The sequence below is a fragment of the Ursus americanus genome, chromosome 35 (assembly GCF_024610735.1).
Source record: "Ursus americanus isolate L20-20 chromosome 35, mUrsAme1.1.p, whole genome shotgun sequence".
Lineage (NCBI taxonomy): Eukaryota > Metazoa > Chordata > Mammalia > Carnivora > Ursidae > Ursus > Ursus americanus.
This window is the reverse complement of record NC_142161.1, coordinates 20,996,049-21,022,933: the sequence shown is the minus strand read 5'-3', so window position 1 is coordinate 21,022,933 and position 26,885 is coordinate 20,996,049. Positions and strand designations below refer to the sequence as shown.

The window sequence follows — 26,885 nt, the reverse complement described above, 5'->3', positions numbered from 1 at the left end:
TTATGTTCCACATTCAGATGGTGGCCTTGGTTCTGACCCCTTTTTTAAGTTTTTGTTTCCATGATTAATGGTTTGATTAATTCCTTGCATGGCAACTTTCTAACCGTAGGTATTGTTAGTGCTATCACATGGTTCTGTGTCATGCAACTCCCAATTTAGTCCTACCACTTTCCCATTTACTTTATCAACATGTCAGGTTTGAATTTAATATCCATGTTTATTTAAAGATTTATTGATCATATACAGAAAATTTCAGTAAATGAATGGAATTGATTTTATTTGTAGCAAAACGGGTGATTTATAGTTTACAGAACATTTTGCAACTCCACGTTTCAGGATAATCTTAAATAAAAGACAATTTAGTCAAAATCACATTGTATATTCAAACAAATGAATATTTAATAATTTATTATTTACCTATTGACTATTTTTAAAACTAAAGACCTCCCCCAAGTTTAACCGTTATTTAAATAGTAATATGAAGAAGGAAAAAAAAAAAAGACAGGACTGATGATTAAAATTGGGTTGAAGGAAATCAAAATATCTTTATAACATATTCCAGCTAATGGGGAGGTAAGGCCCTAACAATCACACTGTTTATAAAACTGACTTCCTAAATTCACATTGTAAAACTTAATGGCCATTCCTGTGATGTTATCCATGGGTATACAGAATATTGCTCCCTAAGTAGTATACAGTCATTAGGTTAAACAGAGAAGTTAACATTTGTAGAGCACCTGTGCTATGTAAAGTCCACTACCTGTTTTTAAAACAATCCTGTCATGTAGATGACACATTCTCATTTTACAGGTAATGCCCTTGGCCCAGACATAGTGAATAACATACTCTGTTTCAGTCAGACCAAGTGTTCATGTGCCCTACCAAAGGAAGCATCTCCATCTGTGAACTCCATCTCTGTTTACAGATTATGAAAAACATTCACCATGTGAATAACTCTAAAGTGTAGGGAATAACATGTACTGCACCCAATTATAATGTAATCTATTATTATAAGATTCTACTTAAACAAAATCATAAAGCAATCCATTTTTAAACATGCCTTTAAATCCTGTAACCAAAACAATTTTTATAAAAGGTTTCCATCGTTAAGAAAAAGGATTCCATCATAATTGATCATGAAATATAAATGTTTATTTCTTTGATTATTACCCTATCAAATGATAAAATCTATTGTTTTACTTGCTCCATGATTGTGGATATAATTTAATAAAATAGTTATTTGTAATTATTTGGATAAGTGTAAAAAACACAGGTGCTAAATTAAAATTTTATATTTTTGTGGCCTAAAATATGGTGTCCGATAGACATAGTTTTTTCTGTTGAGTTAAATTTAATGCAGTATTTGAGGGAATAAAAAAAATAAAAGAATTTGGATAATAAAACTAAGAATAAATTTTAAGTTTAGAAGTCTGTATAAATGATGAAAGACCTAATGGAAATCTGAGGAAATAATACCTGAGATATTCTGGAAAAGGAAACATTGACAAAATTTCCCACTGTAACACCTTTCATATTTTTTGTTTGAAATTTAAATGTATAGAAATACATAAATAGAAACATAGCTGAAAATCAAAATGTGTATTTTAAAAAATACTGGCATATTCAAATAGATACAACTCAAGGCTCCGTTTTTTAAATACATCTATATATTCCATGAAAGACACTTATTAATTTCCTCAGGAGCACCCCTGAGAAAAAAGCAGCAAATATCAACATTAGTCACTGTGAACATTTATGGTAGCATGGACTGAGGCAGGTTCTCTGAAGATTCCTCACAGAGAATTTCTGGAACTCATCAGCACACAGTATTTTCCCTAGCATGTACATTAATGAGGGAAAAAGAAAATTGTATCCAAGATTGCTGTAGGGAGTAGTTTAGGTTTTATTATCTGCGTCACCTTAAAAGAAAGGGCTTTAAATGAAGGTAATGCACTGCTTCTTGTCACAAATTGAGAATGATTAAAATGCATAATTAAAATAAAAAACTCAAAAGTAGGCTAATATATTGGAAAGTAAAACATCCATTAAGTGCAGTGAGTTTGGCAATGAATGTGTTGTTCTATGTGCTGCTCAGTCGGTTAAGTGTCTGCCTTTGGCTCAAGTCATAATCCCAGGGTCCTGGGATCGAGTCCCACGTCCAGCTCCCTGCTCAGTAGGGGAGCCTGTTTCTCCTTCTCTCTTTGCCTCTGCTCATGTGCTCTCTCTCTTGCTCACTCTATCCCTCAAATAAATATATAAAATCTTAAAGAATTTTTTTTGATTATAGAAAAACACAGGATCCCAGGAAGATATACTGAGATCTTCTGAGAAGCCTTTAATAATAGCCAGGTGGTAAAGAGACTTTCATATTTGGTTGACTGATTCATGTTTACTCTTTAGTAGAAAACACAGGTTTCACTAGGACACAATCTAATACAGCATTCAATTCTTTCATGCTTCTGAAAAGTTTGCAATGCATATTTTGGATGCAATTCTACTGATTGCACAGAGCAGTACAGATGTAACCACCTATCATGAGAGAAGGCTGCTGCTGGAAAATCCCCAAGGAAGATGGTAGATAACTCTGATCTTACAGAGCATCCTGATGATTATCAAACACCACATGGTGAAAAGAAAAAGGAATGGCAACAAGCGACATAGGCACTGCCTGGTTATTTTCAGAGAATTATGTCAATATAGAAAGGGGGAAGGATAATAAGTGTACTCAGTCACAAACCTACATCTATTCTAATAGCTAACTCTATCATGGGTAAGAATGCCCTTACAAAGCACAGGTCCTAAGACAGACACAGATTTCTACAGACATAATTGTGCTTTAAGGAAAGATTCCCATTTATAACTACACATTAACTCCTATAACAGTAACTTGACCCTACACAAAACGTCCTTTTAGCAACAAAGTAACTAACTGTTACAGTTTGCAAAGTGACAGAAGTACTGAACAAAGAAAGAGAAAAAAAGAAAAAGAATAGAAAAAGAAAGAACCCCAAAAACAAAAACACACCCACAGAGAAGATATATTGTGACTAAAGTATGTGTTGATTTCCTGGAAAGAATCTCCCCCATATTAAATGGTACTGTATAAAAATCTGTTAGAAAAAAAATTACAAAATTGAACCCTGCACATTTACACTTGAGTCCAAGACATTCTGAACATGGCAGGAACGCACAGGTCAGTTAGCGTTCCCATTCGCTGTTTTCTCCTCTTGACGGTCATGGTCAGCGTCTGTGTCATTTGAGTGGCGTGTGAGTTTTCGTTGCCAGTAGACTATTCTACACCTTCATACCCTGCACTGAGTTAGTTTGCATAACTACTACCTCCTCGGCCAGGTCTCTCCTCTGAGCTGTTGGAAGCTTTATCACCACTCCCTAGAGAAGAAGGAAAGTCATTTTAGGCTGTGTCCCTCTCCCTGTGAAATCTGGACCCAGACGTCCTCTGCCAAGAGGAACTGCCATTACTTGGTCCATTGGCCAGCCGACTGCCATCTTCACCTGTGGCCTCTGCCTGTCCTACAGGCTCAGAAGATGTAGTCCTGCTGGTACTTGGGGCTGGAGTGTGAGACTCCTGCTGTTGGTACTGAGCCAACTGCTGGCGCGTCTCTTTCAGTTGCTGCTGAAGAACTACAACGGTGCTCAGCATACCCTCTACTTCTGTCAGGTTGAATGATGAAGACCTTCGGTTCATTCTGAATGCACTTAAGCTCCTCATGATATTTCTGTAAAGCCAACTCCGCTTCAAGATGTGCAGCTCATCCCTGGGACAGCTGATTTACGAGCTCTTGATTCCCCTTGGTTTAAGCCTTCAACACCTGGCCATTAAGGCTTTGCTCGTTTGGCCCATTTCAGTTTAGAACCAGAAGTTCAACAAGAATTGTGAAGTCCACAGTCTACTGACAAAACTGAGATACGGTGTCTCTCAGTCACTATGCTCGAGATTAAGAGCGATGCATATTCCATTTTTACATTTTACTGGAATTTTACATGTTCAATTCACAATTTTAAATTTCTCGGTTTTCATTCCTCCAAACTGTCTAAAGGCACAGTGTGCCAAGACTCGAGATTTCTCTTTCTCTGTCTAGTTTCTTCAAACAGAAACATTTCTCAAGTGTCTACATGTTCTAGAAGGGAAAGTTTTTGGAAGTGGCCACTTCGGAATTGTTTCATAATATCAGGCCTCTGAAGCAAGGGGAAGGAGAAGAGAAAAAAGCCAAACACAAGGTTCATCTGGTAAGTTTTACATGAATCATTTCAAGCTGTAAACTGTAAGAATGTGGCTTTTTTTGGCTCAAAAAAGTCTAAGTCTTGCTGCGGAAAGAAGTACTTGGCTGTCCCAGCACAGCTTTTTCCTGGTGGGATGGTCAGGGAAGTCTCAACCGGGTGTATGATTGTTTACCTATCAGGTATAAACTTCCAGGTACTCAGTTTATTTCAGGCTTGTCCCAGTTTGTCTATAGTCTGTTCCAATTCACCTTTCATTTTTAGGAAAAACACATTGATGGCTGGGTCTACCATTGTGGATCTCTTTTGGGCGACGCTTGGCTGCTGGACTTGCTTGAAGTACTGGGTTTGCGGGAGATACACTGTATCTCTTACTCCTTGGTTGCTAGTCACATTATAAGGACGTTTTCGCTGTGTGCAGACTCTCGTTGCTGCTTTAGTTTTTCTTCAGACTCCCTTAGCCAGTTACATCATTAGAATTAAGATCTGTGTACTTGTCCTCCAAAGCTCGGACATACTTCATATTGCTTCCATCTTAGAATTCACTCATCTTGTGCCACAATTCTGAAGTCTGTTTCACTCAGTTGAACCTTTCTGAGAAGAAGCTCGTGATTGCTCAGCTTGAATCCTCTCCAGATGGAGGCCACACCAGCGCCAGTCGCACAGGCCAAGGCACCACTGCCTGCTTGCAACCCAGGCACCAGACGTGCTATCAGGGCCCCCCAGCTCCTCCTCCTGCCACAGCCCCTGCACTCCTCTTTCTATATTGGATTTCTAATTAATTAATCAATTAATTAATTAACTTATTTATTTATCTATTTAGATTTTATTTATTTAGACAGAGAGTGAGCATGAAAGAGAGAGCATGAGCAGAAGGGAGGAGCAGAAGGAGAGGGAGAAGCAGACTCCTCACGGAGCAGGGAGCTCAATATGGGGCTCGATCCCAGGACCCTGGGATCATGACCTGAACCAAAGGCAGATGCTTAACTGACCGAGCCACCCAGGTGCCCCAATATTGGATTTATTTTTGCTGTCATTAAAACAACACTATTTTTCCTGCAAAAGATAAAAGTTCTGATTGTATGTAGTTGGATCCTACTAACATGGGATGATATGCATGAAGACACTGCTGGTCCACACTTGTGAACCAGATAATACTACACCAATTAGATCAGTTTTGACAAATTTTATTTGACCCTATGACACAGATGTTCAGTGTATGTTAGCTAATTATATGTGAGTAGTTGTGTATATATGCAGGTATACATATACACATATGCTTGTCATAGTTATAATTTTATAACTATAATTGTAAAGTCATGGTTGCTTAAGGAACGTTCTATGAACCAGATAATATTCAAACACAATATTACAATTTTCAAAAGTAATGTATACAAATTACAGAATTTCCTTGATAGATTGTTATAATAACAAATAGATACATAGTACTGCAGTTTCCATACTAACAGCACAGACTTAGGTAACCAAATACAAGATAATTTCTTTTTAATGTTCATACCCATCCACCCCCATTCGTAAACATGATAAAAATTTGTTTTCTGTATATACATTATTGGTTATACCTCATTGCCAATAATAATAATAAAAAAAATGTTTGACTACATTACTCTAATATGTGTAAATATAGGTACATCCTAAAAATTTAGAAATGATTGAAACTTTGGTTTTCTGTTGATTATTTGCTCTTGTTTATGTTATGGTTTAATTTTCATGAAATACTGTATTATAGACAGATAAATGTAGAGATATTTATATTTTTCTATATTTATATGCAGATTATTCTTATCATTGGGAGAATTGACTTAGATCTCTCAAATTCAGATGTGCAAGCATATATATGTATATGCTTATACATATATATGTATATCTGGGTTCTCAACATAATCATAATTGACATTTGGGACTAAATAATTCATTATGGGAGGTTGTCTTGTTACACTATAGGATGTTTAACAGCATTCCTGGTCTCTATATCCGCTAAATTCTATTTGTAACCAACACCACTCCAAGTTGAGACAAGCAATGAATGTATTCAACTCTAGTAATGTGTAGCAAAGATGTTTCCAGATGTTGCCAAATATTCCTCAAGAGACAGATTGGCTCCTGTTGTGAACAGCTGGTCTAATGTTTTAAAAATATTCATTACCAGCCAAATACATATTAAAGATGATCAGGAATAGACTGAATATTTAAGCATTTGAACTATTTGAAAAATAAATATAAATCTCTGATGAGTTTTCATGGACTCTTCTAATCATTCAAATACTAGGTCTTTAAAATATTTTAAAATATTAGATAAATCAGCAAATTTATTTCCTAAAAAATAAGTCACTTAATAATACATAATAAAAAAATCATACAATATATCTGTTAGGAACTTTAAAGGGTCTAAGATTTCATACTAAACACAAGCTAATGAATTTGCTTGCCACGGTTTTATGTATGTTAATAGATTCCTGAGTCAAAGATGGACAGTTTACTACTAATCAATAGCAGTAGCCAGAGCATCCACTTTATTTGTGTTAGTTCTCAGAGTCCCAGTTTTAATGGGGAGACACCAAGAGAGCCAGATGACAACTGTACACATAGAGTGGGTTATATTATGGGAGAGGAACTCTGCCTTTAGAGAATTCATATCTCTTCTAGTTAGAAATTAGTGCACCTTCCCTTTGTTCCAGAGGTGACAATATTTCTATCTTCAAGGCCATTTGCTATGAAAATATCTTTGCAAAAAACTCTGGAAGAACAGCACCCAGTGCTCTGAGCACTGGGTGTTATACACAACTAATGAATCATTGAACACTACATCAAAAACTAAAAAACGAAAACAAACAAAACGCACCCACAAGACCCAGGGAGAATTGTTTATCAACAGGTACTACATACAGATAGGTTACATTAAGTAGAAACTCCGATTTAATTACTGCTAAATAAATGTTGAAGCAATCTGAAATCAAATACGTGTGACATATACTGACTTTATCACCAGAATAAAAATATAAAACCTATATAAGATATATAACTGCTAGGCCCAAATTTTAAAACGAAAGTAACCATACTTTTAATTATCCACCTGTTTTCCATTTCTAGGAAAAGAGTATCCTCTGGTAATTACAGAATCATATTTGAGAGCTAGCTTGCCTAGATTCAAATTTTGGGTTAGCTACTTACCAATGATATAACTTTAGAAGAGTATTCCTTTTTTAACTGTTCGTACTTCAGCCTTAGTTTCTTCTGTAAAAGAGAGGAAGATAGTAGTACCTATCACATCAGCTGTTGCTCAAATTATATGTTGTGATTCACACAGTGCATATTGCATAGAACAAAAGAAATTCTTAATAAATGCTATTTATTGTTGTTTATTTTTCACTGTACGAGTGTATTCAGTGTGCAAGTCACTACAGCAAGCATTGAAATGCCAAGATAAATAAGGCATGAGCCTTGATCTCATGAAGATGAGGGTTGTTGATGCAAGAAACATTCACCAACTTCTTTCATGACATGTCTCCAAAGGCAAGGGAAACAAAAGCAAAATGAACTTTTGGGGCTTCCTCAAGATAAAAAGCATCCGCACAGCAAAGAAAACAGTCAACATAACAAAGAGCAACCCACGGAATGGGAGAGGATATTTGCAAATGACACTACAGATAAAAGGCTGGTATCCAAGATCTATAAAGAACTTCTCAAACTCAATACCAAGAAACAAATAATCAAATTTAAAAAATGGGCAGAAGATATGAACAGGCACTTTTCCAACGAAGACATACGAATGGCTAATAGACACATGAAAAAATGTTCAACATCATTAGCCATCAGGGAAATTCAAATCAAAACCACATTGAGATACCACCTTATGCCAGTAAGAATGGCAAAAATTGACAAGGCAAGAAACATCAAATGTTGGAGAGGATGTGGAGAAAGGGGAACACTCTTACACTGTTGGTGGGAATGCAAGTTGGTACAGCCACTTTGGAAAACAGAGTGGAGGTTCCTCGAAAAGTTAAAAATAGAGCTACCCTATGACCCAGCAATCACACTACTGGGTATTTACCCCAAAGATACAGATGTAGTGGAAAGAAAGGCTGTATGCACCCCAATGTTCATAGCAGCTTTGTCCACAATAGCCAAACTGTGGTTCCTTCCACAGATGAATGGATAAAGAAGATGTGGTTCATACATACAACGGAATATTACTCAGCCATCAGAAAGAATGATTACCCAACATTTGCATCAACATGGATGGGACTGCAGGAGATTATGCTAAGTGAAATAAGTCAAGCAGAGAAAGACAATTATCATACGGTTTCACTCATTTGTGGAACATAAGGAATAGCAGGGAGATCCTTAGGAGAAGGAAGGGAAAAATGAAGGGGGTGGTAAACAGAGGGGGAAATGAACCATGAGAGACTATGGACTCTGGGGAAACAAACTGAGGGTTTTGGAGGGAAGGGGTGGGTAGGGGGATGGGCTAGCCGGGTGAAGGGTATTAAGGAGGGCACGTATTGCATGGAGCACTGGGTGTTATACACAAACAATGAATCATGGAACACTACATCAAAAACCAGTGATGTATTGTATGGTGACTAACATATCATAATAAAAAATAAATTAAAAAAAAACATTCACCAAAAGTTATTTATTTTAACTTTACATATGATAATAATATGTAGAAAATATTGCATTTTCTGTTAAGGTCTACAACCTTTTATGTGCTACAATAAAAAATATGAGCATAATTTATAAATTAAGAAAGAATTTAATGGATTTTTCTTAATTTAGCCTGAAAAGTGAATTTTCCATATCTTAGGAAAACACTTAATAACCATGTTTTGGAGGTTGAATAGAAATTAAAACGTAATAATGTCATTGCTTTTTGTTAAGCAAGCCATTTACCTTAAACTTATGGTTAAGGCACTCATTCTAAAAAAAATGATTTTATAGTATATCATTGCTTTATTTTAGCAATTTAGCAAAATAAGAATGGTTCTAACATTTATTTTATTACTGTTTCCTTAAGTTCTTTTCCCTCTACACATAAATTCTAGGAAACTAAATGTATCTCAAATTGGCCTTATATTAATTCGTTTCTCTGTATATTTTTGAGATGTTTCTGGGTTTAATTGCAGGCTACTTGATTTTTTTTTTAATATCTAACTTTCCTTAGCATTAATATTCCAAAGTAGAGGTAAGGTTTATATTCTTGATATTTTCTAGGATCACTTCAGATTTTTTTTAATTTTATCTCTTTGGCAATTTGGCATAATGTTTCTTCTACTTGAATAATCCTCCTCCTCCATGATTCAGTTTACATACCAAATTATCAAAAATTCTCTTTGATCATCCTAATGAAAATTTAGCCTATATGAATTTCTGTAACATTCTTCCATCTTTCACCCATTATTTGTTTATCTAATCAATATTTGCTACATATTAACTATGTGCCAAATACTCTGCAGTGTGCCTAAAGAGAGATTAAATATGGTACCACCCCTTCCTCTCCATGAACATGAGGTTTAGAAGTGAATACTGAGGCGAGCCTGTGTGGCATAGCCCATTAAGCATTGGACTCTTGGTTTCAGCTCAGGTCACGGTCTCAGGGCCATGCTCAGCACAGAATCTGCATAAGACTCCCTCTCCCTCTGCTCCTCCCACCCCCACTCTTTATCTCTAAATAAATCTTTAAAAAAATAAGTGAATATTGATATGCAAACTCACTATTTTCATTTCATTTCATGACTATGTAGACTGTTAGCCATGTGCACAGGGGCACGCAAAAGGTGAGGAATAAGCTTGTACTTGAAAATAATAGGACACTGGGGGCACCTGGATGCCTCGGTCAGTTAAGTGTTTGCCTTTGGCTCAGGTCATGATCCCAGGGTCCTGGGATCCAGCCCCGCATTGGGCTCCCCACTCAGTGAGAAGACTGCTTTTCCCTCTCCTTTTTTTTTTTTTTTTAAAGATTTTATTTATTTATTTGACAGAGATAGAGACAGCCAGCAAGAGAGGGAACACAAGCAGGGGGAGTGGGAGAGGAAGAAGCAGGCTCATAGCAGAGGAGCCTGACGTGGGGCTAGATCCCAGAACGCCGGGATCACGCCCTGAGCCAAAGGCAGACGCTTAACCGCTGTGCCACCCAGGCACCCCTTTCCCTCTCCTTCTGCCTGCTGTTCCCCCTACTTGTGCATGCTCTCTGTCAAATAAATTTAAAAAATAAAAAGAAAAAAGAAAAGAAAATAATAGGACACAGTGAATGAATAGAAAGAAATAAATTCTAGGGAGTAGAAGAGGGGGAAAAGAGAATTTTAAACACCAGATATTTTTATTGAAATCTTGTTTTTGGTATGTTTGGAATACAGCTTATGTGACAGGCGAAAAGTTCATGTAGTTCTTTGGAAATGTAGAAATTAGATTAGGATAGGTCCAAATATTGGAAAATTCATATCATATGCTATTCTTGTGTAGACTTCATTTATTTGGGATTTTTAAGTAAAGGAGATTTTAAGTAAAGATGTGACAAAATCGCATAAATTTTGAAGGCACTTGACTCTGGCAGTAACATAGAAACTGTTTATGAGCAAATACTAGTTAATTAGAACTAGAATAGCTCTGTTCGATGCAATATTACCAGTGCAAGAAAAAATGACAATTCCTTTCAAAATGTGTTTCCCCAGTTTCTTCTCATGGCTGTTTTGTCCTCCTTCCCTTTCACTTTTACCTCTTTATGTAACAGGAACAATGGAGATACGTGAGGTATTTGAGAAATTCCACGTGGCTGGAGTGAATGAGCAAGGGCAACAATGGAAGGTAATGAAGTCAGGGAATTGATATGAAAATAATAGTATGTTGTATAATTATATGCATTATATATTACAACCCACACACATGCAATTACAGAACTGAGAACAAGTTGGTCATATTAAGAAATAGAAAGGGACTATCTCACCTATTAAAATGTTTATCTGTTATACATGTCATATAATTATAGAGTACTATTTGCTTTTGGTATTCAGTATTCTTGGACTATTAATTATTTTATGATAATATCTTATAAATACACATACTCCCCTGTTGTGTAAGACACCGTATCTTGGTTCAATGGGCATTAGCAGATTTACATGGAAAGATCTTCTTCCACATTTTCTTTCGAAATATCTGATTGATTTTTTCATCTAACTTAATATCTGCAAAGCAGTCCATTCTACTTTTTTTTAATTCTATCCATTATCTATCTGTTTTTTTTAGTTTTATTTATATATTTTGGGGGACTATACTCTTGCATCCACTTTTATCCTCCTCATTGCCATCATTCTTTCCTGGATTTTTAACATTAAATGCTTACTTCCAGAACTTATGATAAATCTTCTTCAAATCTTCACTATTTATCTATGTCATTCTATGGAAGGGTTTCTAAGACTAATAATCCCAGAGGTTTTACATTTTTATTGTCTGTTTTTTTTCCCTATTTATTCTTGAAAGACATTATTGCTTGACAGAAAAACTAGATATCCCAAAAAAGGTCCTGCAATCTGTTTTGGAATGAAATGTTCCTTTAAAGAATTATGAGTCCAATCAGATTTTCTTTCCCTTAAAAGCACTTGATCTTTTATGTGGATGTCCAAAAATTTTTTTTTATTATTCTGTAAACCCCATAATTTCACTGCGATAGGTCTCACTGTTGAACATTTTGGATTTTGTTTTGCTATACAATGTGTATGCTTCTTAAATATGTATATTTGAGCTTTCATTCAGGAAATTTTTCTTGAATGATTTTCAATATTTTTTCTTCTATTGATTTAATAATTTTGGTGGAACTGTTTTTATTGTTTATTGCCTTTACCATAACTCTAGAAACTTTTTGTTTCTATATCATTACTTTAGTTCATCATTTTTTATTCCCTGTGATTTCTATTATGTCAGTTCACTCCTGTATGCTTTTGAGTAGTCTTTTCTAAAATGATTTTTTTCTATTTTATTTATAAGTTCTGTCAGCTTTCTTTTCTTTTTTTTTTTTTTAAAGATTTTATTTATTTATTTGACAGAGAGACAGCCAGCGAGAAAGGGAACACAGCAGGGGGAGCGGGAGAGGATGAAGCAGGCTCCCAACAGAGGAGCCTGATGTGGGGCCCGATCCCAGAATGCCGGGATCACGCCCTGAGCCAAACACAGATGCTTAACTACTGTGCCACCCAGGGGCCCCCTGTCAGCTTTCTTGTAACACTGTGCTATAGTTTAACCAACTAATTCTAACATTCAACACATTCTGTTCATAGGAATCACTTTATCATTTTCTTAATTTGTTATAACTCACTTTGAAATATTGTTGCTATTCTCATCTTCCCTGATACTATATTTTTCGTGGGTGTGTGTGTGAGAGAGAGAGAGAGAGATTAACTCTTAGACTGTAACTTCATTAATTTTCATCTTTTGTCACAAAATACATATAGGTGAATTGATAATCATTCTTACTGATTTTTTCATGGTTAAAAGAGTTGACTTTTCTTCGATTCTTAGGAGGAACTTTCCACATATAGTGAAGTGATAGAGCAGGTTAGCTTCCCTAGTTTAACAACTGATACCCAGACCCTTCCCTTTGTTATTATTACCATGAGGTATTGAAAAAAAGTTACTTTTTTTTTCTATTTCTCACACATAAGTCAATTCAGAGGTTCTTCCTTTGTATTTTTTTGTGCCTTTCAGAGCTCAACAAACCTGTCCCCTAAAGTAGTTCTCTTGTTTATGAAGTCTTTTGCTGCTATACTACTTTCTGACCTTGGCCTCATCTGAATCCCCCTTCATATTTGAACCACTCTACATCTGGGAGTCCCAGAATTTGCACCCAGTACTTCTGCCTCCTGCAGAGTTTGAGGGTAAACTTCTATCAGTCAGAAGGGAAGTTCCTTTTGCACTTTTCAGTTATTGAAACCTGTGAGGAATTTTTAATTTTGTCAGTTTTTTCAGATTTGCTCACCTACTTGCTACTCAGCCTAATGCTTCTTGTTTGGGGTGTAAAATTTGCTGGCATTATCCTCATTCTTACACTTGTTCGATCCTTCCATATTATAACACTATCACTTCCGCTGAAAAGCCATTGATTCTGGCCACCTATCTCTACGTTTGGGGGTTGGTGGGGATTTCCTGTTACCTAGCATGACTGAAGATGCCATGTGCGGGTTGTTTCCTGTCCTCCTCCAATTCAGTCTGCCTATTGAGTATATTAAAAAATAATAATAATAGTGCTGATACTATAGTCTTATAAATGGGAGTCTTCAATACTGGTAGAAGACATGGGATTATATGAGGAACCTAGAAAGTAAACACAGGTAGGCAAGGGGTCTATGAGCAAATAGTACCTATAGGGATTGGCAACTGAAAAGGACAGAGTAGAAAGCAGTATGAGAAGAGAACCTGGCAGTTTGGAAACTGAATTTTAAAATGTTTAGGCAATGAGGGAATGCAGCTGATGGATGAAGTAATGTAAGAACTATTGTGAGACAGGATTGCTTTTACATTAAAATAGTAAAACATCTCTGTAAAAGTTTTAAAATCTGTGAATACAAATAGATTTCTAATAGATGATGTCACTCTGCTCAATACAACAGAGGCTCCCCTCAAGAGTTTGCTCTCTTTAAAAAAAATATATTTATATTTATATTTATATTTATATTTATATTTATATTATTTATTAGAGAGAGGGCATGTCCAAGTGAGTGGCGGACCGGGATGGGCAGACAAAATCCCAAACAGACTCCCCACTGAGCAGGGAGCTGGATGCTGGACTCAATCGCCGGACCCTGACATTATAACCTGAGCCAAAATCAAGAGTCAGATGGATACCTAACGGCTGAGCCACCCAGATGCCCCACGAGTACACTGTTTTCTTAAGGGTTGGTTGTCACTTAGAGATTTTGTTTTCAATACTATAAATGCAAATAGTATTTGCGGATTTTCCAAATCATAAGGATTTCTAGAATCCACACTGGAATGAAGTATGCTTAATAAATTAGCACAAAGAATAGAAATATGAACTTTTCATAGTCAACCTCTTTGTCATAATGTTCCAGTCATTGCTTTACTGCCTCCCAGCTCCAAACCGACCCTGTTAGACTGCTCTATGAAAATGATACTTGACCCTTCAAATATTCTTTTTTCCCCTGTTACGGCTGGCAAGAAGCTATGTCAGTGGAAAGGCTTTTCTTCCCCCTGCAGTTCTGCTCACTCACAGCAATGGACTCCTGCCAGCACCTGCAGGTCTTCAGTGCCCCAGCTGGGGAACACAGGCGCCAGCAACACGAAGCAGCTAGCAGCTTCTCTAGGCACCCAGACCCTGCCACTTTGTAGGAGTGCCTCTCCAGCTCCTGCAGTGTTGCAGGTTCTCCTCCCAGCTCCTACACTGCATACGTGTGGGCACTCTGCTGCAGCCATCTGCCTCACTACCTTCCTCCATGACCAGGGGATTTTACGGCAGAGACCCTCACACCCTTGAATCACACTCAGCTTTCCCCAGGCCCTGCTCCTTTGGTGCATGATAGCCAGCAGCACCCACAAAGGACAGATTTCCCTGGCAACCCAGAGGGCAGATTTATGGCGGTTTCTACTACAGGGTTAAGGTTAGGGTTAACATTAAGGGTAAGGGTAGGGTTAGGCACTTCTCTGCCGCTCAGTGAGCAGCACCTGTGCTTTCTGTAACAAGGCTCTCATGGCAGCCTCAGGGAAGCAGGCGTCTTCTACAGGCATCTGGGCTCAGCCCTAGGGTTAGCAACTGCTGTCTCTATTTGGGGTTCTCTACTTCTTACTAGCCAATCCCTTCTTACTCTAGTCTTCTGTTACAATTAACAATTCTTTATAGTAAACTCCCCTGTTCAAATTAATGTGTTGTTTCTTTCTACTCACTGGACATTAACTGACATAAGTATGAATGCAGGACGATGCAAAAATCATAGACTACAATTCCATTTATTGATCTCATACCATAAGTGTAAATTTGACTCTCTCTTAATATTCTAGCATCAGTATTATTGTAAGCCTCAGCATCACCATATTTCGTATTGAATACTCAATGTGAAACTGGCACTGTTTTAATACATTCATATATGTATCAAGTCAATTAATACTTACAAAAACATGTAAGAAAGATAAGATTATTTTTCTATATTTAATAGATGAGTTAACTGATACTAGATAGTTTAAATATCTTGTCCAGTATTACATAACTCAGTTAAGTGGCAAAACTGAGATTCACATACAATGGTTCTGGCTCCAGAATTTATATTATCGACACTGCATTATACTGTGGGAAAGTTTTCTTGCGCTTAAAAATATGCATGCCCTGTCAAATAAGAACATACCTGTATTAATTGTGTTAATAACACAGGTAAATAAAACCTAATCATCTCTATGTAGCCTTATCTTGGACTATTTCTCCAAAGGCAAGAAAGACAGTGAAGCCATAGTACATGGCTGTATAATTTTCAATTACATTAATTATAGGTCCTGATCATATCTACACCTGTATTTATGATGGACATTTAACCAGACACAATAAGTTTGCCAGAGCAATGAACTATCTTGTTGCCATTATATTTTAATTAGATGTTCATCCAGAATTAATTATGTCAATTATTTTTTTTTCTTTTAAATATGTGTTTATTTTCATTATAGTTATAAAAGTAACTGGAAAAATGCAGGGTATCCAAATTTCGCAAGTCACATATTCAAGCTCATTCAACAGCAAATTCTTAATGTCTTGGATTTTCTTTCCTGATACCACTTATCAGTATCTGATTTTTGCATAGGTAAATACATGTCGTCTGCCCCCACTTTATAGACTATAAGCTACTTGTGGGAAAGAGCCATGTCTGTCTATTTCTTTAAAGTTTAGCACAGACTCAGTTTGTGCTGAATGAATGAATACATAATGAAAACTAAAATAATTCTCCCCAATTTAATTTTTTTAGTACCTGTAAATTCAGAACGAGTTTTTCTTAGGCAAGAGATGGGATCTGTTTTTATATGTATAAATCATTTAGACCACACGGTGCTTTTAGTCTTTCCTTCTTCACCAACATATGTTAACAACATTCTCTTAAAAACAAGTTCTATTATTTTACTATCAAGACATTGCCTATATTTGATGGGTTCTGAACACTTTGTGCTTGGTAAGAGTTGTTGATGGATTCTTAAATCTACAGTTTCTAACTAAACGAGGAAGTATAATGAAGTAACACAATGCATTGCATTTTCTAGGTGTCAGTGTGTGGAATTATGTGCTCCTTCTAATGATGCTATGTTGAGGAAATGGAATGTAAAGTATCATTTTGAGCCTGTAAATGTGGCATGTTGCATAATGAAAAAGAAAAAGTGGCAGTTGTTCAGATATGTTGGTGGAACCTTACTGCAGAATTTTAACAAAGAATACTGAGGGTGAGCTAGAGGATATTTTAAGCTCTGCTTTCATCTTTTTTATTTGTTTCTTCTCCAGTTCTATGTTTTAATTAAAAGAGTAAATTGAAACAGCCTGAATCTTTTAGCACCACTGTTCTCTAGGGATGTTACATAGCCAATTGGGTTAAGAACCAGGCATCTGCAACATAATTTTCAGCCAACTAGTCAATGACTAGCACTCTGGCCCTGGATAAATCTCATAATCCCTTTGTAACAGTTTCAATACTGGCTAAGTGTAAGGACAAGTTTGTCAGCTCACAGTTCCACTCACTAGGAATAAAATGACTCTAAGGCGATACTCATGACTAAGGGCTACCGAATTCACTCCAAATCCAATGCTACAAAGAAAAAAAAAGTTGACAGATCTAAATGATTTATTTTAAATCATGATGCAAGGAATTTTATTAATGTTTAAGAGGATACCGAAATATTTAATCAAAAAATAATGAACATGCAATATCTGTTTTGCACAGTAGACTTATGTACATATGCCAAGAAAGATTATTCATTTCAGCAGACCATTTCACTGACATTTTTCACTTTCATTTACTCAGTTTTATGCAGGCAGTTAGTGAGATTAATAATTTCAGATGTAAGTGTGGCTTAGACTATCAGGTTGGATTTTGATTTAGATAGCTATGGTTCTCGTAAAACTGAGTTACAGACACCTATCTGTTTAATAGACGCAAGGGTCCAAAACAAACAAAACTAACAATTAAAATATAAACTCTACGAAAATAAAGCAGAAACTCTAATAGTAAAAAGCAACAAAGTATTCCTGCCAATGCCTTATTCTAGTGGAGCTGTACATGTAAAATCCAGGCAATCAGAATTTATATTTTCAAGATAATCTGCACATATGAATTTCTGTTTAACACATTTATGTAATCACACCTTCTGTTGACTATACCTATATCACCATTCCTGAGTGAATTCTTTTAAATTATAGATGCCTGATATTAACACTCTGAAACTGGTATTAGAGCAGAACTTGAATGATGTCTATTCCTTCATCTCTTTTCCAAATACTTCATATTATTTTTACTTACTCTTCATTTTACTTTCTTGGAAAACATTGTGTGTGTGTGTGTGAGTAAACTGTATTTCAACCAGAAGACTAGACTTAGTTTAAATATCTAGAATTCTTAGAATTCGTATAGGACTAAAGAAGAAAAAAATTAAGCAAAGTAGCATAGGCATTATGAAAAAAAAGAAAGAAGAAAAGAAAGATGGAAGGAAGGAAGGAAGGAAGGAAAGAAAGAAGAAAGTAAGGAAAGAAGGAAGGGGAATGAAAGAAAGAAAGAAAGAAAGAAAGAAAGAAAGAAAGAAAGAAAGAAAGAAGAGAGAAAGAAAGAAAGAGAGAATAAAAGCAAGGGAAAAAAAGAAAGAGGAAAGCAGTGGAAGGGAGAGAAGGAGGAAAATGGTATCATGATCTCTATCAAAAGGCATTTGGACTTATATTTTTAAACATGTTGAGCTGTTTAAGCGATTGTTTGCTAATCTAGAATCATTCTCTTTGAGACAAAATGTGCTTGCGAGTAAATGGATAATGAAGGGAAAGATGAAATATTGTTCCATTGTAAGTCAGAGGTTTTAACCAACTGTGAGGTATTTTTCCTTTTTCATCTAAAAATTTTTGGCTCCATATAGTTCAACAACATGGACTCCAGGGCCCCAACACAAGTCAAGACAACTGCATATGCCAACTCTGTAAAAGCTACCGTTTGCAGGGCTATTCACATTTATCATGAACAAATTGGGCTCATCCTTCAGGTCCTATTTGATGCCACACCGTGAATCAAATTTTCTTCGCACCCACAAGTTCAGGTAAGACATCCCACTTTGGGGACTCCATTAAACATCATACTTTTTAAAAAAGATTGATTGCTTGATTGATTTTAGAGAGAGAAAGAGAGTGCATGGGAGCAAGGGGAGAGGGACAAGCAGAGAAGTGGAACCCAACGTGGGGCTCAATCTCGCAACCCTGACCATGACATGAACCAAAATCAGGAGTCAGACGCTCATCCAACAGAGCCACCTAGGCACCCTGAAAACATCATACTTTTATGCAATATCAGTTATCACAATATATCTTTGGTGAATTTTTACTTGTTTTTTCTCCCATTCAATTGCCAGCTAAGGCTACGAAATAAGAGTAATGATAATATAAAACTTCCTTTATGCTGAGCACAGTTTTTTATACAAATTATAATCCTAAATTCTTTACATTCATTTAATCCTCACAAAAAGCCTGGAAGGTAGGTGATGTTACCTTCTGCTCATCATTAGAAAGAGAGGAAACCAAGTAGAGATTTAAGAAATTTCCCAGGGCATCTAGCAGGGTTCTCACACAGAAAAACTGATAACAAAGACTTTCATCTAAACCATTTTAATATTTTCAATCATGAGTTTAGCCCTGAGTTATAGTATGGGTGTCTGGCACATAATATGCACTCAGCAGATATTGCTTTAAAAAAATGATTATTCTCCTAGTTGCAGAACTATATAGAAAATACACCTAGTATTTTCAGGTATTTTTATTTTATTGACAAAATCTTTATACTGATTTTATTTGGTCTAGTGGTGTTATGCTGCCATAAATTAGCAATGCATTATCTCCCCCCTTAAATAAATGTGTAAGAGGTTTCCATGCTGTTTATCTTACTAATTATCTAAACTAGAAAGCAAGGAAAAGAATACCAAAACAGCATCTTATATAAAGGAGTATTCTGTAGAATTATGTATATGGGGATCTCCCCTGAAAAAGAAGTAAAATTATGATATGTTTTAAGTCCATTCATTCATCTATTGATGCATAAATCTATTTTAAAATATTAGCTGAATTCCTTATATAAGCCAGATACTGTTTTAGACTTTAGCAGTATAATAGTGAGTGGTATGGTCTTTTACTCATGAAACTTAGTAGAGTAGTGATATAAACAGGCATAAACAAAATAAGAAGATATGTATGTAATTCCAAACCCTGACAATGTTCTAAAGGAGAAATACACAGAACTGACCAAGCATATATCCAGGAATCCCACCCTACTTTGTGAGACTGGGGAGGGTCCTAAGTCAGGAAGAAGCAAGAGTAACTGACCAGAGTCTCAAATGTACTTGGAAGGAAGATTGGATTCACGTCACCATGAGCCTCAGAGGCAGTGTTGTTTTGTCCTTCCTTCTAAGAAAATACAGAAGAGAACTGATGAATTTTTAATCAGGGGATGGCATGGTGAAACTGTTGTTTTGAAAGGACTATTCTTGCTCCATTGTGGAGAACTAAGATTGAAATTTTCAGCATTCACTTACTGCCATTATCAGGAGAGAGATTATATGAAAGCTAAGTTTACTGAAACTTTGCTAATACTATTATGCACACATAAAATATATGTCTACTTAGTCCTCCAATCAATTATTATTAATTTTATTTTTATGGATGAGGAAACTAAAGCTAAGAGGTTATACAGCTTGGCAAATATCAATTTAGTTAACATGCAATTTTGTCTCTCTTAAAGCACCTTGGGGAGCTATTTTGCCAGTTAAAATAGAAAGAAGGAATTACTTGAGTGCTGTCTAGGAAGTAAGATATGCCACACTTAGTGGTGGACTGATTTGGGGAAGATCAGAATGGTAAGAATAGGGAGATGTGTAGAGATGATGCCCAGGTTTCTTACTTATCCATTAGATGTGGATGGACCTCGTCACTAAGATGTGGAAGAGAAAATAATCTTACGGAGATCAAAGGAGATCGAAGTTTCAGCTTTCAACACAGTGTTCTTAGATGACTTTCGGATGCTCAGGATGATATACCAATGAATCAGATGCCAGATCTGTGACAAAGAAGGTAGTCAGTATTTGGGAGTTCTAAGTACTGACCTTAGTTGTCAGAAAGGTAGCCAATGGCAGAGGCATTTACTCCCTTGAAGACAAGAATATCCACAGAAGTGAAATTGGGCTTACAGTTTTAGAAGCTCCAAGATTTAAAGGGAGAGTTATATGTTCTAAAAGAAGCCAGAGGAGAAGGGGCCATAGTTGTCAGGGAATTATGGATGGAGAGTGTTTCAATTTGGAGAAATTATCAAATGTGTAGAATGATGATATAAAGTTACATAAGAAATAAATCTTTAAATTTCAATTAACTGAGGTAATTTGCTGACCTTAATGAGGGTTCATTCAGTGTACTGATAGAAATAGAGGCAAAGGAAATTGAGGAGTATCAGATGAGGCAACTGAATCAGCAGAATATGGAGATCATTTTGGCTGTTAAGAGAATAGCCAGAATAGTAGTAAGACAGAGAGAGTTTTGAAAGAGTATGTTTGATTTAAAAAAACAAAGCAAAACAAAAAAGACTTGCATTTAAATTCCAAATAAGAAGGATGAAGAAGTCAAGGTGAGATTAAAGACAGAGAAAAGAGGTGGGAGAGTCAATAACAGGCAAGTCATTAGAAGGCCAGAGAAAATATGATTGTACCTAAGAGGAGAGACCCTTCCTCAACTGAGGAACAACACTAAATAATAACCATGCTTATCTTTAAAATATAGAATTAAAGAGAAATGATAACATTCAGGGTAATTACATTAGAAGGGTGCTTTGTTTTCTAAATATAAGTAAACTCTATAGCCTAATCAAGTTAATGTATTTGAACACATACTGCAGAGAGCTCTGCGCTTGTAGGATTCTCTTCTGCAAGGTACAGAAAACTAACCTAGAGGGAAGGGTGAGGAACCCACTGCTTAATGGAGAAAAAATGAGAATTTGTGGTGTAAGTGCAGATGGTAGAAATTTTGTAGGATGTATCTAACTTGTTCAAGTCTATTTCAAGACTAAATTCAGGGGCACCTGGGTGGCAGAGTCAGTTAAGCGGCTGCCTTCATCTTAGGTCATGATCCCAGGATCCTGGGATGGAGCCCTGAATCCGGCTCCCTGCCCAGTGGGAAGCCTGCTTCTCCCTCTCCCTCTGCTTGTGTTCCCTCTCTCTCTGCCATATATATATATATATAAAAGACCAAATTCAAACCTCATTAATTTCTGGAAAAGAAGGTAAACAAACCACCTGGAAATCAATGCATTTAAGCTATCATGTTTCTTGACCCAAAGAAATTAGCATCAATTTCCATCCAGACCTGCATGATATACAGACTTTAAAAATTTCTTCTGTTGGGCCTTGTGCAGGAGAATGGGGAGTGTGTTATTAATATCATGCCTTTTTCCTATGCTTTTGTTGGTTTATTTGCCTTTTGAATATCTATTTAATTATTGGCCTAAAACACCCTTATGTACTAGTCTCTCATCTCTAATTAAAAGCCTGGCATTGAGTACTCTACTTGATTGACCAATGAAGATAGACTATGAAGAATTTGCACGAGTCCTTTCATTTGTGTTGCTTAAAAATCCATTTGGGAATAATGTAGCATAGGGAGAGTGGTGCTAAAGCTTGTTCAAACCGATATAGGACACTAAAACAAAAAGCCATGCGTTTTTACAGGATAAAGGTAGATGCACAGAGTGTGGGAGTTCCTCTGCCTTCGACTCAGGGCATGATTCCAGAGTGCTGGGATTGAGCCCTGCATCGGGCTCCCTGCTCTGCTGGGAGCCTGCTTCTTCCTCTCCCATCCCCCTCACTTGTGTTCCCTCTTTCACTGGCTGTCTCTCTCTCTGTCAAATAAATAAATAAAAATCTTAAAAAAAAAAAAGAGGGTGGGATTTCCTAAGTATTACATGCATATTTACAATAAAAAAGTTTATGATAACATTAATAAAGTAGAAGCATAAGATGTTCTTATATGATGAACACAATTCATAATGGATATGACCTTACCAAACAGATTTCTTTGCAAATCAACAAATACTGTTGGAGTCTGATCACATTGCAATGGATAAGCTAATAAACTGTTTTTAAAGTGTATATTTAACTTAAATATATTTTTAAAAATATATAAATGCACATTTTCAGCAAGGTTTTTATAAGCAAATAATTCCATTAAATATTTATTATAGTACGGTAGTTCTCTGGCAAAATTCTTGAAGAAAAAACATCAAAATTGCATCTCCTGCTATTTTCATCTTTTAAAAAATTTTCTTCAGACAAGATCAAGAACTTAAAAATCCTTGTGAAATGATATGTGCATAGAATTCTTATATAGTTATCTTCCCATGAAATACCTGGCATATATTGCTAATTTGAAAGTCTTTTTTCCAAGTTTTTCAACATATTTCAACAATGATTTTATAGAAGAACACTCTTCTCCAAATGAAATTTATATAATATTCAATAAGATAGTTTACAAATATATAATTACATAACTACCGCAAGTGAAACTAACAAACATTCAAGAGCAAACACTTAGCAAATTCATACCTAAGCTAATGATTTTAGAAGAGAGCATGGTTCAGCCCACCATATGTGAGTCTTTGCAGTTCATAAATGTACTTGGTATAAGAAGGGACAAGAGTGCTTTAATCCGGTAGTCAGAAAAGTGGAAGTTTATTCTTCCGCACATTAATATCATGCTTATTTTTTTGTGTGTTGAATCTTATAAGTTCTTCATATATTTTGGATATTGACCCCTTATTGGATATATCCAATTAATACATGGGTGGAGGACCTGAATAGACATTTTTCCGAAGAAGACATACAGATGGCCAACCGATACATGAAAATATGCTCAACATCACTTGGCATCAGGGAGATGCGAATCTAATTTAAGAAACAAAACAAATGAACAAAGGAAAATAAAGAGACAGAGAGAGAGAGAGAGAAGGAGACAAGCCAAAAAAGACTCTTAACTATAGAGAACGGGTGGTTACCAGAGGGGAGGTGGGGGGGATGGGTTAACTAGGTGATGGGGATTAAGGACTACACTTGCTGTGATGTGCACTGGCTGTTGTGTGGAAGTGTTGAATTGCTAGATAGCACACCTAAAACTAATATTACACTGTATGCTAACTAACTTGAATTTAAATAAAAACTTTAAAAAAAAATACAACATAATGAGATATCATCTTACTCCTGTCAGAATAGCTAAAATCAAAAAGACAAAAAATACCAGGTTTTGACAAGGATGTGGAGAAAAAGGAATGCTTGTGTACTCTTGGTGGGAATATAAATTGGTACAGCCACTATGGAAAAGAGTATAGAGGTTTCTCAAATAATTAAAATAGAAATAGAAATACTACATGATCCAATAATTTCACTACTGGGTATTTATCCAAAGAAAACAAAAACAGTAATTTGAAAAGATATGTGTACCCCTATGTATATCACAGCATTATTATACAATAGCCAAGATATGGAAGTCTACTGATAGATGAATGGATAAAGATGATGTGGTATGTGTGTATATATACACACATATACACACAAGGAAATACTATTCAGCCATAAAAACAGAGGAGATTTTACCCTTTGTAACAACACTGATGGACCTTGAGGTTATTATGGTAAGTGAAATAAGTCACACTGACAAAGATAAATACCATACGATCTGAATCATATATGGAATCTGAAAAACATAACAAATGAATAAACAAACAGAAAGGAAAATAAATACAGAGATCAAACTGGTCACCAGAGAGAAGGGGGTCAGGGAGAGGAAAATGGGTGAAAGGGAATAGGAGATACAGGCTTTCAATTATGGAATGAATAAGTCATGGGAATAAAAGGCACAGCATAAAGAATACAGTAAATAATAATATAATAGCATTGTAGGGTGACAGATGACAGCTACACTTGTGGTGAACATCACATAACATGTAGAGTTGAATCACTACATTGTATTCCCGAAATGAATAGAACTGTATGCCAACTATCCTCAAAAAATAATAATAATTTCAAAATAAATAAAATAATATGCAAGTGTGGTAAAAGTAAATAGATTGAGAAAGGAAAGATTTATTAGTACTTATTAACAACTAAATCCCCATAAATACTTTGGTGAAGAACGCAAGACATTTTTATTAAAGTGAAATAATTAAAATATTTCTATTATCTTTTGTTAACAAGAAAGTATATTTAATAAGTATTAAATAGTTCATATAATTTCTCTTGGCATCAAAGAAACTAATGCATTCACACACTATTTACAATGATATCTGACTTTACTAAATAATATATGGGGATGTAAATCCTTTAATGTTCTTCAAAGTATTACCAACCATTCTATATAGGATATAATTTAAAAAAAAAAAAGTCAAAGAGGAAGAAAGTTTAAATGCATTATAATGTGATCCCAGAGAATGAGGAGATTGAGTTTTAAAAGATTTATCATATTAAACAAAACAGAATGATTTTTGACAGAATTGCTAAAAATATATACTTACATATCTTGAAGTTATTCAAATGTTGAATATAATGTTAGATATAACATTATGCAAAACGTACTGAAGTTGGTTGGGACACGAACACTGTCATGAAGACTGACTGGAAAATGGCTTGATGTTTAATGGTAAATGGCAATGTGTCAAAATTACGAGAAGACCTCCAGCTGAGTGCCACAGAATCTAAGGTTTCAGATACGCTGAAAATTATCATATGATCCAGAAGAGAATTAACAAAAATAATAATTACAAATGAATGCCAAAACTTCAGCTTTCTGCTACAGTATAGCACTTAGTATACCATATCATAAAAGTAAAAATTCATAAAATATGTGGATATATCTCATGTGCATAATTTATGATCTCTTTTTTCTCTTCTCAGACCTTTACAATATCAGAAAAATTCTGTCAATTCAATTTTCATTAAAATGAACAAAGGAAATACTACAGGAAGTGATCCTCATAACCCCTATTTTTACACATAACTAAGAACTTCAATTTAAAATAATTATAATTTCTTATCCTTTCATTATTTGTTTTGTGTTAGTGGTCAAAAGAAGAAACATTACAGGAAAAACACATTATATACATACAGTTACATTTAAGATAGTAACTATAGTCAAATATATATAAATTATTATATCTAACATCTATGACTACTTAAAAATAAATATCCTATAAGAAAAAAATATGTTCTCAAGTTTTCCACTAGCAAAGAAGTAAATATTATTCTTTGTTAAGTGAAAAAAATCATGTCTACATTTTCTTCTTAATACTATTTTCTTTTCATTTTTCTCTTTAAATATAGTACTGGAGATCGGTCTATTGCATAGATTCGTTTAAGGGTTTTATTTTTAACCTCTTAAAATCCCTTATTTTTTTGGTCTTCAATTTCATGATTTCTGCTCTTATTTATTCCTTCTTTATAGTTTCTTTTTATTTTTACAATTTTATTGAATTATTCAATAAAACATATTTGTTATTAACTGAATGTGGCCCCACCAAAATTCATAGGTTGAAATCCTACTCTTTAATGTGTTGGTATTATGAGGCAGGGCTTTGCAAGGTAACTAGGATGAGATAAATTCATGAGGGTGGAGCTCTTGTGAGCGGAATTAATGCCCTTATAAGGTCACGAGAAAGCTTATTTCCACTCTCTGTTCTCTGCCATGTGAAGACAAGAGAAACTCATACTCTTACCCAGAAAGAAGGTTCTTACCAGAATTACACCATGCTGATAAACCTAATCAGACTTGCAGTCTCTAGAACTAAGAAAAATAAGTTATTTCATTTATTAGCCACCCCTTCTATGGTACTTTGTTATAATACCCTGAACTAAGACAAGGCTATACATTTGTTTTCAACACAGTATTTATAAAAAAAATTTAAGACTTCAATATCTCTAATTACTACTCTAGTTTTATCCTTCCTGCTTTGATATATAATGTTAATACCATTCCATTCTAAATATTTTGTAATTTCTAGTGTGGTTTCCTTTCTAATACTGGAGTTATATTGGGCTTCATTTAAAAAAAAAATCAAGAACAAATATTGTTAAAATATTTATACCACCCAAAGCAATCTGCACATTGAATGCAATCTCTATCAAAATACCAACAGCATTTTTCACAGATCTACAACAAACAATCCTAAAATGTGTATCGAACCACAAAAGACCCCGAATAGCCAAAGCAAATTTGAAAAAGAAAAGCAAAGCTGGAGGCATCACAATTCTGGACTTCAAGTTATAATACAGAGCTATGATCAAGACAGTATGGTACTGGCCCAAACACAGACACAGAGATCAACATAACAGAATAGAAAACCCAGAAATGGACCCACCACCATATGGTCCACTAATCTTCA

General features: G+C 35.3%; 2 pseudogenes; both read right to left on the bottom strand.

Annotated features, from left to right (window-relative positions):
• The window catches only part of LOC148107126 (polyadenylate-binding protein 4 pseudogene), a 197,672-nt pseudogene extending 193,966 nt beyond the window's left edge, over positions 1-3,706 (bottom strand).
• A 433-nt stretch (positions 3,707-4,139) lies between these two features.
• On the bottom strand, positions 4,140-14,994 carry LOC123794121 (pre-mRNA-splicing regulator WTAP-like; annotated as a pseudogene).
• Between the last annotated feature and the right edge of the window lie 11,891 nt (positions 14,995-26,885).